Source organism: Capsicum annuum, chromosome 6 (assembly GCF_002878395.1).
Source record: "Capsicum annuum cultivar UCD-10X-F1 chromosome 6, UCD10Xv1.1, whole genome shotgun sequence".
NCBI classification, from domain to species: Eukaryota; Viridiplantae; Streptophyta; class Magnoliopsida; order Solanales; family Solanaceae; genus Capsicum; species Capsicum annuum.
In genome coordinates, this window is record NC_061116.1 from 158,257,199 (window position 1) to 158,269,500 (window position 12,302).

Sequence of the window (12,302 nt, forward strand, 5' to 3'; positions counted from 1 at the left end):
GACGAGAAAATTTTTGTAACAATGCTTTACCTATTTTTGTGACTCCAAAGTCCTTAGTTTGTAGTACATAGTAAATACCTCTTTTGGTCTCTAGTAGTAAATGCAATTGATCCTCCTTGAAAAGTTTGCATATCATGTGTGGTGAACGTAGTTGTTTAACTCTCATGCTTGCTTGTATCATGTAGAACTTTCCCAGTTATTCTCTCAAGGCTAATCGTGATTATCTTGGTTATTGAAATGATCTTAGGCCTTCTTTGTGAACATAGAAACCCACTTTAGCCTAAATAACCTACCCATACATTGAATAGTATCCTTAGTCACCCATTTTGGGCCTTCAAACCTTTCTTTGGAAACCACATTAAAAACTTTGGACCATTTGAAGTTTAACCCTCTTTTGAACCTTACCCTCTTTGAACTTAAAAATGCAACTTGAGGCCAAAAGCCTAAGTTAGAGTTGGTAAGTCTTAGAAGCGGTCACATTGGGACATGGTATTGTAAATGGATGCCTAAAATCTAAGCAAAGAGAGTAAGTAAAAAACTAAAAAAAATAAAGGATTCATCAAAAGAAGGAAAAACATAGACTGCACAAAAGAAACAATTGAGAAGAAAATATTTTCAAAGATTGGGTGAATCAAGGTAGTGAAAGTAGGCATGTGTGAAGTTGGAAAAAAATGAAGTGGCCCATGGTCCAAAGTTTAATTGAATAGTATGATGTAGATGTTCAAGGAAGGAGTAGTAGCTTTTTTCCAAATGATATCATACCGTTTCCCGAGCCTACATTACAATCTTGAAAAAGACCTTCAAGGTCTCCAACCAAGTGTATTCAAAGTAGTGGAGATTGCAAATAAGGGCAAGCATATGGTATGATTGTTGTGATCGATCGCACCCACAAGTGTACGTGATCGTACAAGTAATATAGTGACTCAAAGAATAGGATATCGTACCCACGAGAACTACTTGATTAGTAATTTAATCAACTTTAGTATCTACAATAATGTGTTTAATTGTTTTAGAGTATCAAGATGATTATGATAATTTAATAAATAACAAAGTTTATCAATAGAAACTTAAGCAAAGTTGTAAACAATATGGGATAGAATTCCAGGGTTGAGACACTCTTAACAATCTTATAATTCTCTATCCTTATAATGGTCGGTTGATTATCGGGTTATTGATTTACAGAGTTTAGATTATGATCATGGTATTTCGAGCCTCTAATCTTCTAACTAAATAGACATTGCAACAACATCGTTGAGCGGGGATGCAATAATCTATTCAGATGCTTTAAGTTATCTTCCTGTAATTTGAACCAAACAAGGCTTTTAGGTATATTTCTATCCTAGTCGTTACTTCATCTTCTTTGTTACGTAGAAGAATACGAACTTGCTCCTTAAACTATTTGGTCAATCCATAAGATTCTACTTTTGAGTTAACAAAGGAACTATAGATTCATTCTAATGGTGGTCAATTATTAAAATAGTAGAAACAAGATAACAAGAACAACCCATATGGTAATCAACGTTAACCACTCTAAGAATATTAAAATATAATCATGTTCATGGCCTCAACCCCAAAACAAGGGTTTTTAGCTACTCATCTTTGAAATCAACATCACAGAAATATAATTAATCATACCAAAAATTAATGTTGAAAGATGATAACTCAGAAAACCCTAAGAGAAGTGTTGTAATTGCTTTTGCCTTTGTTGTAAGTATGCCAAAAGTCCCCCCTCCCAATTGATTTGAAGTGTTCCTTTTATAGTAGAACATAATTGAATGAACATTGACTTTCAACATATCGCATAGATCATCGTGGGGACTAGGGTCCGCGCCGTGGGGCTATCTTGGACCCTCACTGGAATGTAATATGAGAAATAATTTTGCATCCAAGATTGGGGGGGGGGGGGTTATCGCAGAGGCTTACTAGAAATTGCTATCCATTATTAATTAGCGCGACACAAAACTTATCACGGGGACTAAGGTCTGTGACGCAAACCTTGCCATTCTTCTTCTTTCCAGCTCTTTGCCTATTTCCTTGCTCCCATCTTTAGTTTTATGCTTTTCGAGCCCATTCCTAGTATCCTTATGCTCATCAAGTCACTCCCAATGCTTCCATTTACCATTAGCTTCACGTTAATGCATTGAATTCTGTCTGATCTCATCAAAATTGAACTCTGCATCAGCTAATCATGTCCATTAGATAGAGAATACAATTATAGCTCAAACACAATCAAAATAATATGTTTTAGCTCATAGAAAAAGTCCTAATATGGGTAAATCTTGGAATTTGGATGTATAAATACACCTAAGATCACCACCCCACACTTAGAACCTTGTCCATCCTCGAATAATCTCAGGCAATCACTATACATACTAATCTTCATACCACAATGTAGACAAGACACTTGTGTTGGGCATAAACAGGTTACGCATGACTTATCAATTTTCACCACAAACATGCCATATAGCATATGAAAACATGGGATTAAAATTTTCAAACTCCCTAACCTTAAAAGTGGACTCTAACACATCATAAAACTTATGCACCTTATTTAATCAAGTTTTCTAACAAGTCACCCAACTATCCTCAACATGCACCCTCACAACAAGATGATTACCCACTTTACTCTTAATTTTGCAGTCTATACCAATTATAGGTATACAAGTAACAATCTTTGACCACTCTTACAAAGAATTCACACATGATATATGATGAACCATAGGATTTCCCTTAGTGTACTACTCCACTAATAGTTGAATGTTAAGATTAAGGATAAAATAGGTCTTGAAGGGGTGTAATATAAGCTAAGGGATGGGTAGGAACTTATTTGGGTAAAAATAGTGGCTAATCTCCCTAAACGCTTTAATACATCACAAGAACATTACAACATTCAGTTAACTACCAATTCTTCACCTCGTCTATCTCCTTTTTTTCTTTTGTTTTGTCTCCATCTCATTAAGCTCAGTTTGATACACTATGGAAGTAAATCTACGTTTTCAACATATTTTTTAATTTTTCCTTGAACATGTTTTATTTTTTTCATCACCTAACTCCCTACGTTATTATACCTCGATTATTACACCACTAGCTATTTTTGGGGCTTCACTATCACCTTTTTACTTCTTGTTTTTCAACTTCTTACTCATCAAATTTTTCTTCATTAAAGCACCTAGGAGCTTTGGATCGAATTAAGGTTAAACAAAGAAGGGGTATAAGATATACTGAGGTTATAAACGAAAATAGACTATAGGATCAAGAGGGCTAACTAAGGATAATTACAAAGGTAGATAAAAAGAGGTCTAAAAACATGGCTATCACCAAAATGCCTACATTATCTCCAAATCCAACACCTTTTATTTCACTTCATAAACACACCGAACAAGTTATAGACATCACTATACATGCAGAATAAATACAGAATCTCACTCACACTTGGTTCATTCTAGGTTCAAGAAGGATACCTATGGACTCTCGATCTAATTTTGTACAAACTAAATTAAGCCGACAAATCAAAAGTCACACTATTGAGAATAGGTGTCTAAAACTAGCATCCTTCTTCTAAATTTGACATGCTTACCTTTTTAAACAAGTGTTTTCCATGTCATGTAACCACATAGCCCCACACAAAGTATCTCGACCTTGATTTGTGGTTGGGTTCTTTTTGCTTCTTTATATCCTAAGACTAACTCCTCTTAAGATGATCGTCATCTATCCATCATAGGGAAAGACAACTAACTATGATGAGTTATTAACATTGCCTTTAAGTGCAAAAATAAAAAAATTTACTCCTAATTTTGAACAAAAGTTATTGAACTAAGCAAAATAAAGAAAACACTATTCACTGTGAGATACCAATAGCAAAATCATAAATGCTAACTATAATAGATAGAATAGTTAGAATGTCAATCAAAATAAAGATCCACATCACAACCACAATAATATCCAAAGATAAATATCCAAAAATATAAAAGAAGCAAATAAAGTTACGAGGAATGAGAACCACCAACCCACACTTAAAATGAAGTATTTTCTTAGTGCTTGCAAATAAAACCAAGTAATGAGGTGGTGTTACACTCCCTGATCATACATCGTCCATGTCATCATCAGTATCTATATCGAGGGCCTTTGCTTTAAAATTTGGGTTATCTACATCCTCCCCCTCTAACTCCTTATCTGAATATCGCATCCTCAGCTCCTCGTCGATGGGCACATCGTTATCCACAGGCTCTAGAAATTTTGGTCCAATCTGCAGCAAAGTCCTAGCATGGTGACCAAGAGGGAAATCTAGCTCTATAACATGAATCTCCTCATATGTGACTGGTCGACCCCTTAACCTCATCTAGAGCATTTGTAGCTTGTACATATGAGATAAAATCTCATCATTCCGAGCCTGATACTTGGGCATAGTCAGCACTGGCCTATGGGCCCCATCCAATCCCTTCATCCTAGACACATCAACAGCATGGGTGTCCACTACTGGCCTATAATCAAGCTCCTCCTCTTCCACCCCATTACTCCTTAGAAATCTAGTCAGCAAACCACTAAACCCGTACTGCACACCTGATAGTAGCACACCTTCTTTATAGGAAAAAAGATCATACACCTATATTAATATCAATATCATCCCGCATCAAGGCATAAATGAGGCATACCACATCACGCATTATATCTGTCATATGCTTGACCTGAATTAGGTAATGGTATATAATTTTCCCTTATATGTGGGTCTCCCTATTTATCTGGGCATATAGGAATATGAGGTGTAGTCTGCTATATTTGTGATGAGTACACCTAGCTTCAGACCTGTTTCCACATAGCAGTGCTACTGTTTATATAGGGTGGAGTGATTTTAAGCTGCCTCAGCGGGTCTGCATCTGCCTCTAGTGTACCTAAATGAACATTCAAATCATGGGCTATAAATGTCACCACCCAACCTCTGATATTTACCTCAGAATCAGGATCTCTGGGACCCCAGTTGGCATTGATTTGCAAATGAGGTACAGGTTGCACTCCGTGGGCTGATCAAACAAGAAGGTCATGTACAGTTGTTCTAGTTGTCTCACCATGATGTGATACTCTCTCAGTAGGCTTGCCCGGTTTATGAACTAGTCCGGAGCATATTGGGTCTCATTGCGCTTGGCATACCATTTCTTCCTTATTCTTACGAGCTATCTAGCCCCGTATCTTCTAATTTGTATTTGTGGAACTGTAGGAGGTCTAGGCACCCGATCGATGGGTTTGATCCTCTTTATAGAAGGGTCATATGGACCATTAGTATCCTTTACTATTTGTTGACATCTAGCCATGCAACCTGCCAATCAAAATATGTAGCATACAAGTAAGACAGGGACCTAGTTGGATTAGCAAACACTAAGTGTAAAGAGTGTTGAGGACACCCCACACTTAGTTGCTAGCATAGGTGCAGAGATGTAGGGAATGAGGGTACTCAGACTTCCCTTGTTCAAAATTAACATCCCTCTTACACTGCACCTCAACAATTACATGTAACTATCTAGGTATTGATCTACTCAGGCTTCAAATAACTATCAACTTGCGACCATGGAATTCAACACCACAGCGTTACCACATCAGTTCTTTAAGTGTTGCTTATAACAATGTGAGGAGTTCATTTCAACCACAAAGGCCAACCTCATACATTTTATGCTAAATTTCACTCCATGGAAAAGCATAATCATAGTTACATTAACAATTGCTCGCTATCACATAAAAAACAACACCAAGTGTTATATTATACACCAACACACAAGTAAAGCACAATGAAGGTGCTACATTTCTTCGTTTGAACATACAAAAGCCCAAATGCAACTCATACATACTACCCAAATTAATAAATTTGAACAAGTTCATGTATAACTACAAGTATTATTTTAGACCCATATGCATAAGTATAACGAAAAATTAGCGACCACTAAGTGTGCCTAGATTTAGGGACCACCCCACACTTAGTTTCTATTGTAGAAGTGTAACATGTCAAACCAAGGTACTCATACTTACCTTCTCTTTGAATCACACCCCATAAGCTATTCCAGTTCTAACATAACAAAATACTCACCACAATTGGATTCAAATACTCATCACACAAAAGGCCGACTTACAATTCAAAGAACATATCATTGGTCATGCTAAATAAATTTAAAAAGTGAAGCAAATAAAGTGGGACAATGTCTATCAATTCACAAAATTCTCAATGTACTCAACACTATCATACCAAACATCAATCATCTCAAGTAGGCTTCCACTTAACACACAACAATAATTTCACTCTTTCACCCAAATAAAGAAAATGTATAGCAACTAAAGAACTTACTTGAGTTGTATCGGAGGAGAGAGTAAATGTAAATTCTTTTGGCATAACTAGCTTCGAGATAAGAGCAATAAGGGGATTTTTAGAAGAGAGACGAAGTTCTTAGGTTTAGAAATAGGAAGAAGAAGGAGGAAATTAGAGAGGATTTAAAAGGGGGTTTCAGGTTAAGAAAATTGGGTCGGGTTAAACCCGACCTTCTAATGAATATATCCAAAAATTGTGCCCTCTGTGATGCAGAGGTGTGTCTCTGCGATAGGCTCCATGACGTGGGGTTATCATGGAAACTTACTTGAATTTATCTTAGGCCTTATTTTATTTAGTGCGTTGTGGACCTTATCACGGGGGGGGGGGGGGGGGGGGGTAGGGTCCGTGATACGAGGATATCACGCAGGCCTATTTTTTATGCACTTAGGGGCATTTTGTTCCCTTTTTTCTAGCCATCATTTTTCATCAACTTTATTCATCTTTTACGTACTTGCTAGCCTCCAAAACACACGATTTACTAACTTGTTGTTCTTCCCCAAGCCATGGAGCTTTTCATTCCTGCACTTTTAACCACAAAAATATAACATGTAAGAAAAGATAGGTTGCCTCCCAACCAGTGCCTTAGTTTTGGTAATGGTTGACATATTTATTGCATTTTTGATTTGTTTTCTTTTTTTTTCTTTTTCAAACAACAAGGAAATAAATTAAACTATTACATTACATTAATAGGTTGCTTCCTACATAGTGCCTTATATAATATCGTGGCACAATCAAACTCTACTTCATTCTTCTTTAAAGATAATGGACGTCTTGTGCCTGTCCACTTGATTTGCCCAATAATGCTTGACTCTCTGCCTATTTACTAAGAATGTAGCACTTTATCCTCACACCAAAGTTCAACAACCCCTTGAGGAGTCATTTTCACAACCTCGAAGGGTCTAAACCACTTAGACATCAATTTACCTAGATACAGCTTCAACCTCAAATTGAATAACAACACTTGCTGGACAGACTTAAATACTCAAGTCAAAATTTGCTTATCATGCCATCTTTTGGTCTTTTCTTTATACAATTTTGAATTTTCATAGGCGTGTAAGAGAAACTCGTCGAGTTCACTTAATTGTAACAGTCTCTTTTCTCCTGTAGCCTTTAAACTAAGATTTAACTTCTTCACTACCTAGTAAGCCTGATGCTTAAGATCCATAGGCAAGTGGAAAGCTTTTTCATACACCATGTGATAAGGAGAGGTCCCAATAGGCATTTTATAGGCTATCTTATACACCCATAATATATCATCCAACTTAGCCAACCAATCCTTAAGCTATCCATTGACTATTTATATAATATCTACTTAATCTCATGGTTTGACACCTCTACTTAGCCACTAGTTTGTGGGTGATAAGTTATGGCCACTTTGTGTCTAACCTTATATTTAGCCAACAAATTCTTAAACCAACTATTCACAAAGTGGGTCCCTCCATCACTGATAATTGCTCTAGGTGTGCCAAAGTGAGAGAAAATATGATTTTTGACAAACTTCATTACTACTCTTGCATCATTTTTTCGGTGAGCTACAGTTTCTACCCACTTGGACACGTAATCAACATCCACTAGAATATACAAATTGCCATAAAATAGTGGAAATGTCCCCATAAAATCCATACCCTAAACATAAAATATCTTTACCTTAAGAATATTGTTCAAGGGCATTTCGTGGTGCCTTAATATCTTGCCTATTATCTGGAATTGGTCACACTCTCTCACATAAGCAACTGTATTTAAAAAAATGTAGGCTAAAACAAATCAAACTGTTATACCTTCCTTGCTGTTCGTTCAACTCCATGATGGCCTACATAAGGTGATGAATGATAATTTTCTAGCAACCGTTTAGATTTTGCTTCAGAAACACACCTTCGCATAATTCTATTAGTACCTTGTTTGAATAAATAGGGCTTATTCCATATGTATAAGTGAGAATCCCGAAACAACTTTTTTTGTTGATTTGTGGCCTCTGGAGGATAAATACCACTTACTAGCAAATTCACTATATCAGCATACCAAGAAACGTCTACGACATCCAGGGCTGGCAATTTCTCACCCAAAAACTCCTCCCGAATACAGTGTATTATTAACATCATGAGCATGGCTCTCAAGCCTCGATAAATGATCAACCACTTAATTTTTTGCTCCCTTTCTTTTATAGACTTCTAAATCAAATTCTTGCAGTAGAAGAATCCATCTAATCAACCTTGGATTCATATAATTTTTTTTTGAACAGATACCAAATGAAAGAATGATCAGTATGATCAATTACCTTCGTGCCCACCAATCATGCTCTGAATTTATCAAATGCATATACAAGTGCTAGCATCTCCTTCTCTATGACTGTATAGTTTACCTGGGTTGCAATCCAAGATTTTACTTGCATAGTAGATAGAGTGAAATACCTTATATTTACGCTGCCCAATATAACTCCAATAGCCATATCACTAGCATTACATATCAGCTTAATTGGTAATGCCCAATTAGGAGAAATTAGGATGGGTGCTTCTGGCAATCTTCTCTTCAGACTTTCAAATACTTTTTAACACTCAGCCCTAAAGTGAAACTTGACCTCTTTATCCAATAGCCTGCACGTTAGACTTTTCATCTTTGAGAAATCTTTGATAAAGCATCTATGAAACCCCACATAACCAAGAAAGCTTCTGACACCTTTCATTAATATCGGATACGAGAGCTTTTAAATGAACTCCACCTTAGCTCTATATACCTTAATTCCTCTATGTGACACCTTATGACCAAGGACAATACCTTTCTTGACCAAACAGTGGAACTTCTCCCAGTTTAATACTAAGGTGGTTTCTTCACAGCGAGCTAAGACCTTGCCTAAGTTCTGCACGCACATATTGAACGAATTATCAAAAATGAAAAAATCATCTATAAATACATCAAAAAAATCTTTCATCATATCATAGAAGATAAACACCATGCATCTTTGAAAAGTCGTTGGTGTGTTGCAAAGACCTAAGGGCATGCGTCTGAATGCATAAGTCCCATAAGGACAAGTGAAGGTAGTCTTATCCTGGTTTTCCAATGCTATGGTTATTTGGTTATATCCTGTATACCCATCTAAAAAGAAATAATTTTCTTATCCCACCAACGTATCTAATAGTTGATCAATAAAAAAATGGATAGTGATCCTTTTGAGGGGCGTAATTCAAATTTTTGTAATCAATACAGATCCCCCATGTAGTCCCTATACGAGTTGGAATCAACTCATTATCTTTATTGGTAACAATAATCATCCCTCCTTTCTTTGGAACATAATTCACAGGGTTGGCCCATTTATTATCAGATATGGGATAAACTATCCCAACATCAAGCCACTTAATGACTTTATTTCTGACTATTTCTTTCATCACAGAATTTAGTATTTTCTAGTGTTGGACATTTTTTATATTTCTTTTCCGTATATATTTTGGGCATACAAAAAATAGGATTAATTCCTGTGATATCCACATTTTCCATCCGATTGCTTTTTTATTTCTCTTCAATACTGTTAATGCCTCTTTCACATGCACATCATACAAACCTGCAAATAAAATCATAGACAAAGTATCATCCTCACCAAGAAAAGTATATTTCAAATGAGAGGGTACAACTTTAAGCTCTAGCTTCGGTCTTTATCTACAGATGCCTTGGAAGAGGGACCAATTGGCCTATTCAATAACTCAAATTCAATCTTCCAGTTAATAACGTTGCCAAATCCATAATCTTTACCATTTCAAGTGCCTCAACATCGCCAAAAAGATTGTATCCCATCAATGCCCGCTCAAGTGGGTCCTTGGACGTAACATGTTGAAAGTCTGACTCAAGATCCAAGACTATAATAGCTAACAATTCTTTATATATCGCAGGCAACTTCATTGACTTGAATACATTGAACACCTCAACCTCGACATGAGCACGCATAGTCAATTTTCATGTAGGAACATCAATCAAAGAATACCCAGTTTCTAAAAATGCACATCCCAAAATAAATAGGACTTCCGAATCAACATCAAAATCCAAAATAATAAAATCCATTGGGAAGATAAGTGACTCTAATTAAACCAATACATCTTCAACAATACCATCTAGGCTAGCAAGCAACCAGTCGACTAACTTCAAAATGACTGTGGTGGGTTTTGGCTGTCGAGCCCCAACTTTTGAAACAATGATGTGGGCATAATATTAATGCTTCCCCCAAGATCACATAGAATCCGAGCATTTATTGATTGCCCAATTGTAATTTGAATGGTGAATCCCCCTGGATCTTTTAGCTTTGTGAGCAACCTGTTCTAGATTCGTGAAGGGAACTCCTTAGTAAGTTCACGGTAGCATATTCAGTTAAGTAGTTCTTGTTAACAATAATATCCTTTATGCACTTAACTTACTTTAGAACACTCTACAAAACATCAACCACAGGTAAGTTAATATGAACCTATTTCAATACATCAATAAACTTCTTGTAACAAGCATCCTCTTGGCATTTTCAAAACCTTTAGGGGAAAGGTAGAGGTGGCATCACACTTTCCACCTTGGTCCCTTTATTTTCAGCTTTGTCATCTATAACTTTCTCATCCTCCATTACTATTTCACTATTAGTACCCTTGTGATTCACCTGCTTAGGTTCTAGCTCCTTTATCTCCATTCTACTTTGGGTAGTGACCGCATTCACCTATTTTGGATTTAGCTTAGTATCACTAGGTAGGCCTCTTTGAGGTCTCATGTTCTGTGATCCTGCAATCTAACCCATTTGAACCTCCAAGTTCTTTGTAATCATCTGGTGACCTTTTATATCTTCTACTAACTATGCTTGCATAGCCATAATCTACTTTAACATCTCTTCAACATTACTTAACTGAGTAGTGGCTTGATTACCCTGAACAAGCTGCTGCTAATTTTGTTGTACTGGCCCCCTATATTAATTGGTATTCTGTGCCTGATTTTTACCACATGAGAAATTGGGATGATTTCGCCAATTAGGATTGTATGTATTACCAAAGTTTTGTTATCCTTGATGACTAGCATTTCCAATATAATTAACATACTTTAGATTTACTGAGCAAGCATCGGCCGTATGTTCACTGCTTTCACAAAGCCTAATGAACTATATTTATTATTACTGGTGTTGACTGTGTGACTCCCATATTTATATTTTTTTGTTGTGTAGTTAGCTGATTTTGTAGTGTAGCAATCTGAGCTGATATAGCCATAAACTGATCAACCTCTAACACACCTGCTACCCTTTTTAGAGCACCTCTTGCATCAGCATGTTACTCAGGATTCACCTATGAAATCCAATTCAGCAGTGTATATAATTCATCATATGTCTTTTTAAGAGCCTGCTTTCCTGCTGTTGAATCAAGAAGAATCTTGATGTTTGGCCAAGACCCTCAATGAAAGTATGTACCAACACATCATTAGTCTGATGATGATAATGGAAATTCCTGTACATACCCTTGAATCTTTCTAAAGTTTGGTAAAGATTTTCTTAATCTTTCTGCCTGAAACTAAGAATCTTACTTCTCAAACATGATGTTTTCCCAGATGGAAAGAATCAAATATGGAACTTCTAAGCTATATCATCTTAGGAAGTAATGGAGTTCAGTGTATCAACATATAACCATCTCTTTGATTTCCCCAATAGAGAGAAGGAGAAGAGAGTCAGTCTAAAATAATCAGTAGATACCTCAGCAGGAATATAGGTATCACTATGATAGGAATGTAGGTATAATTAATCTTAAGAAAATTCTCTATATGTTGTAGTGGGTCCTTATGACATAAACTATGAACTGCTCACTCATGTGCAATAGTTACATCATATGCTGCTTCAGCTCGTACCAACCACCCGCCTTTAACTTACAGATGCAATTAGTAGAATTGTTCATAAGTAGGATTGCCACTTCATGAATAGGTCTAGCTTTTGATTGAGCAGGAGCAGCTGGAA

The 12,302-nt window shown here is 36.4% G+C and overlaps 1 non-coding gene across 1 annotated transcript; it reads left to right on the top strand.

Annotated features, from left to right (window-relative positions):
• The first annotated feature begins 11,781 nt into the window (after window positions 1–11,781).
• LOC124899841 lies at window positions 11,782–11,888 on the top strand. The gene has a single exon (XR_007057404.1). It is a non-coding gene; the product is annotated as a small nucleolar RNA R71 (small nucleolar RNA).
• The last annotated feature ends 414 nt before the right edge of the window (window positions 11,889–12,302 follow it).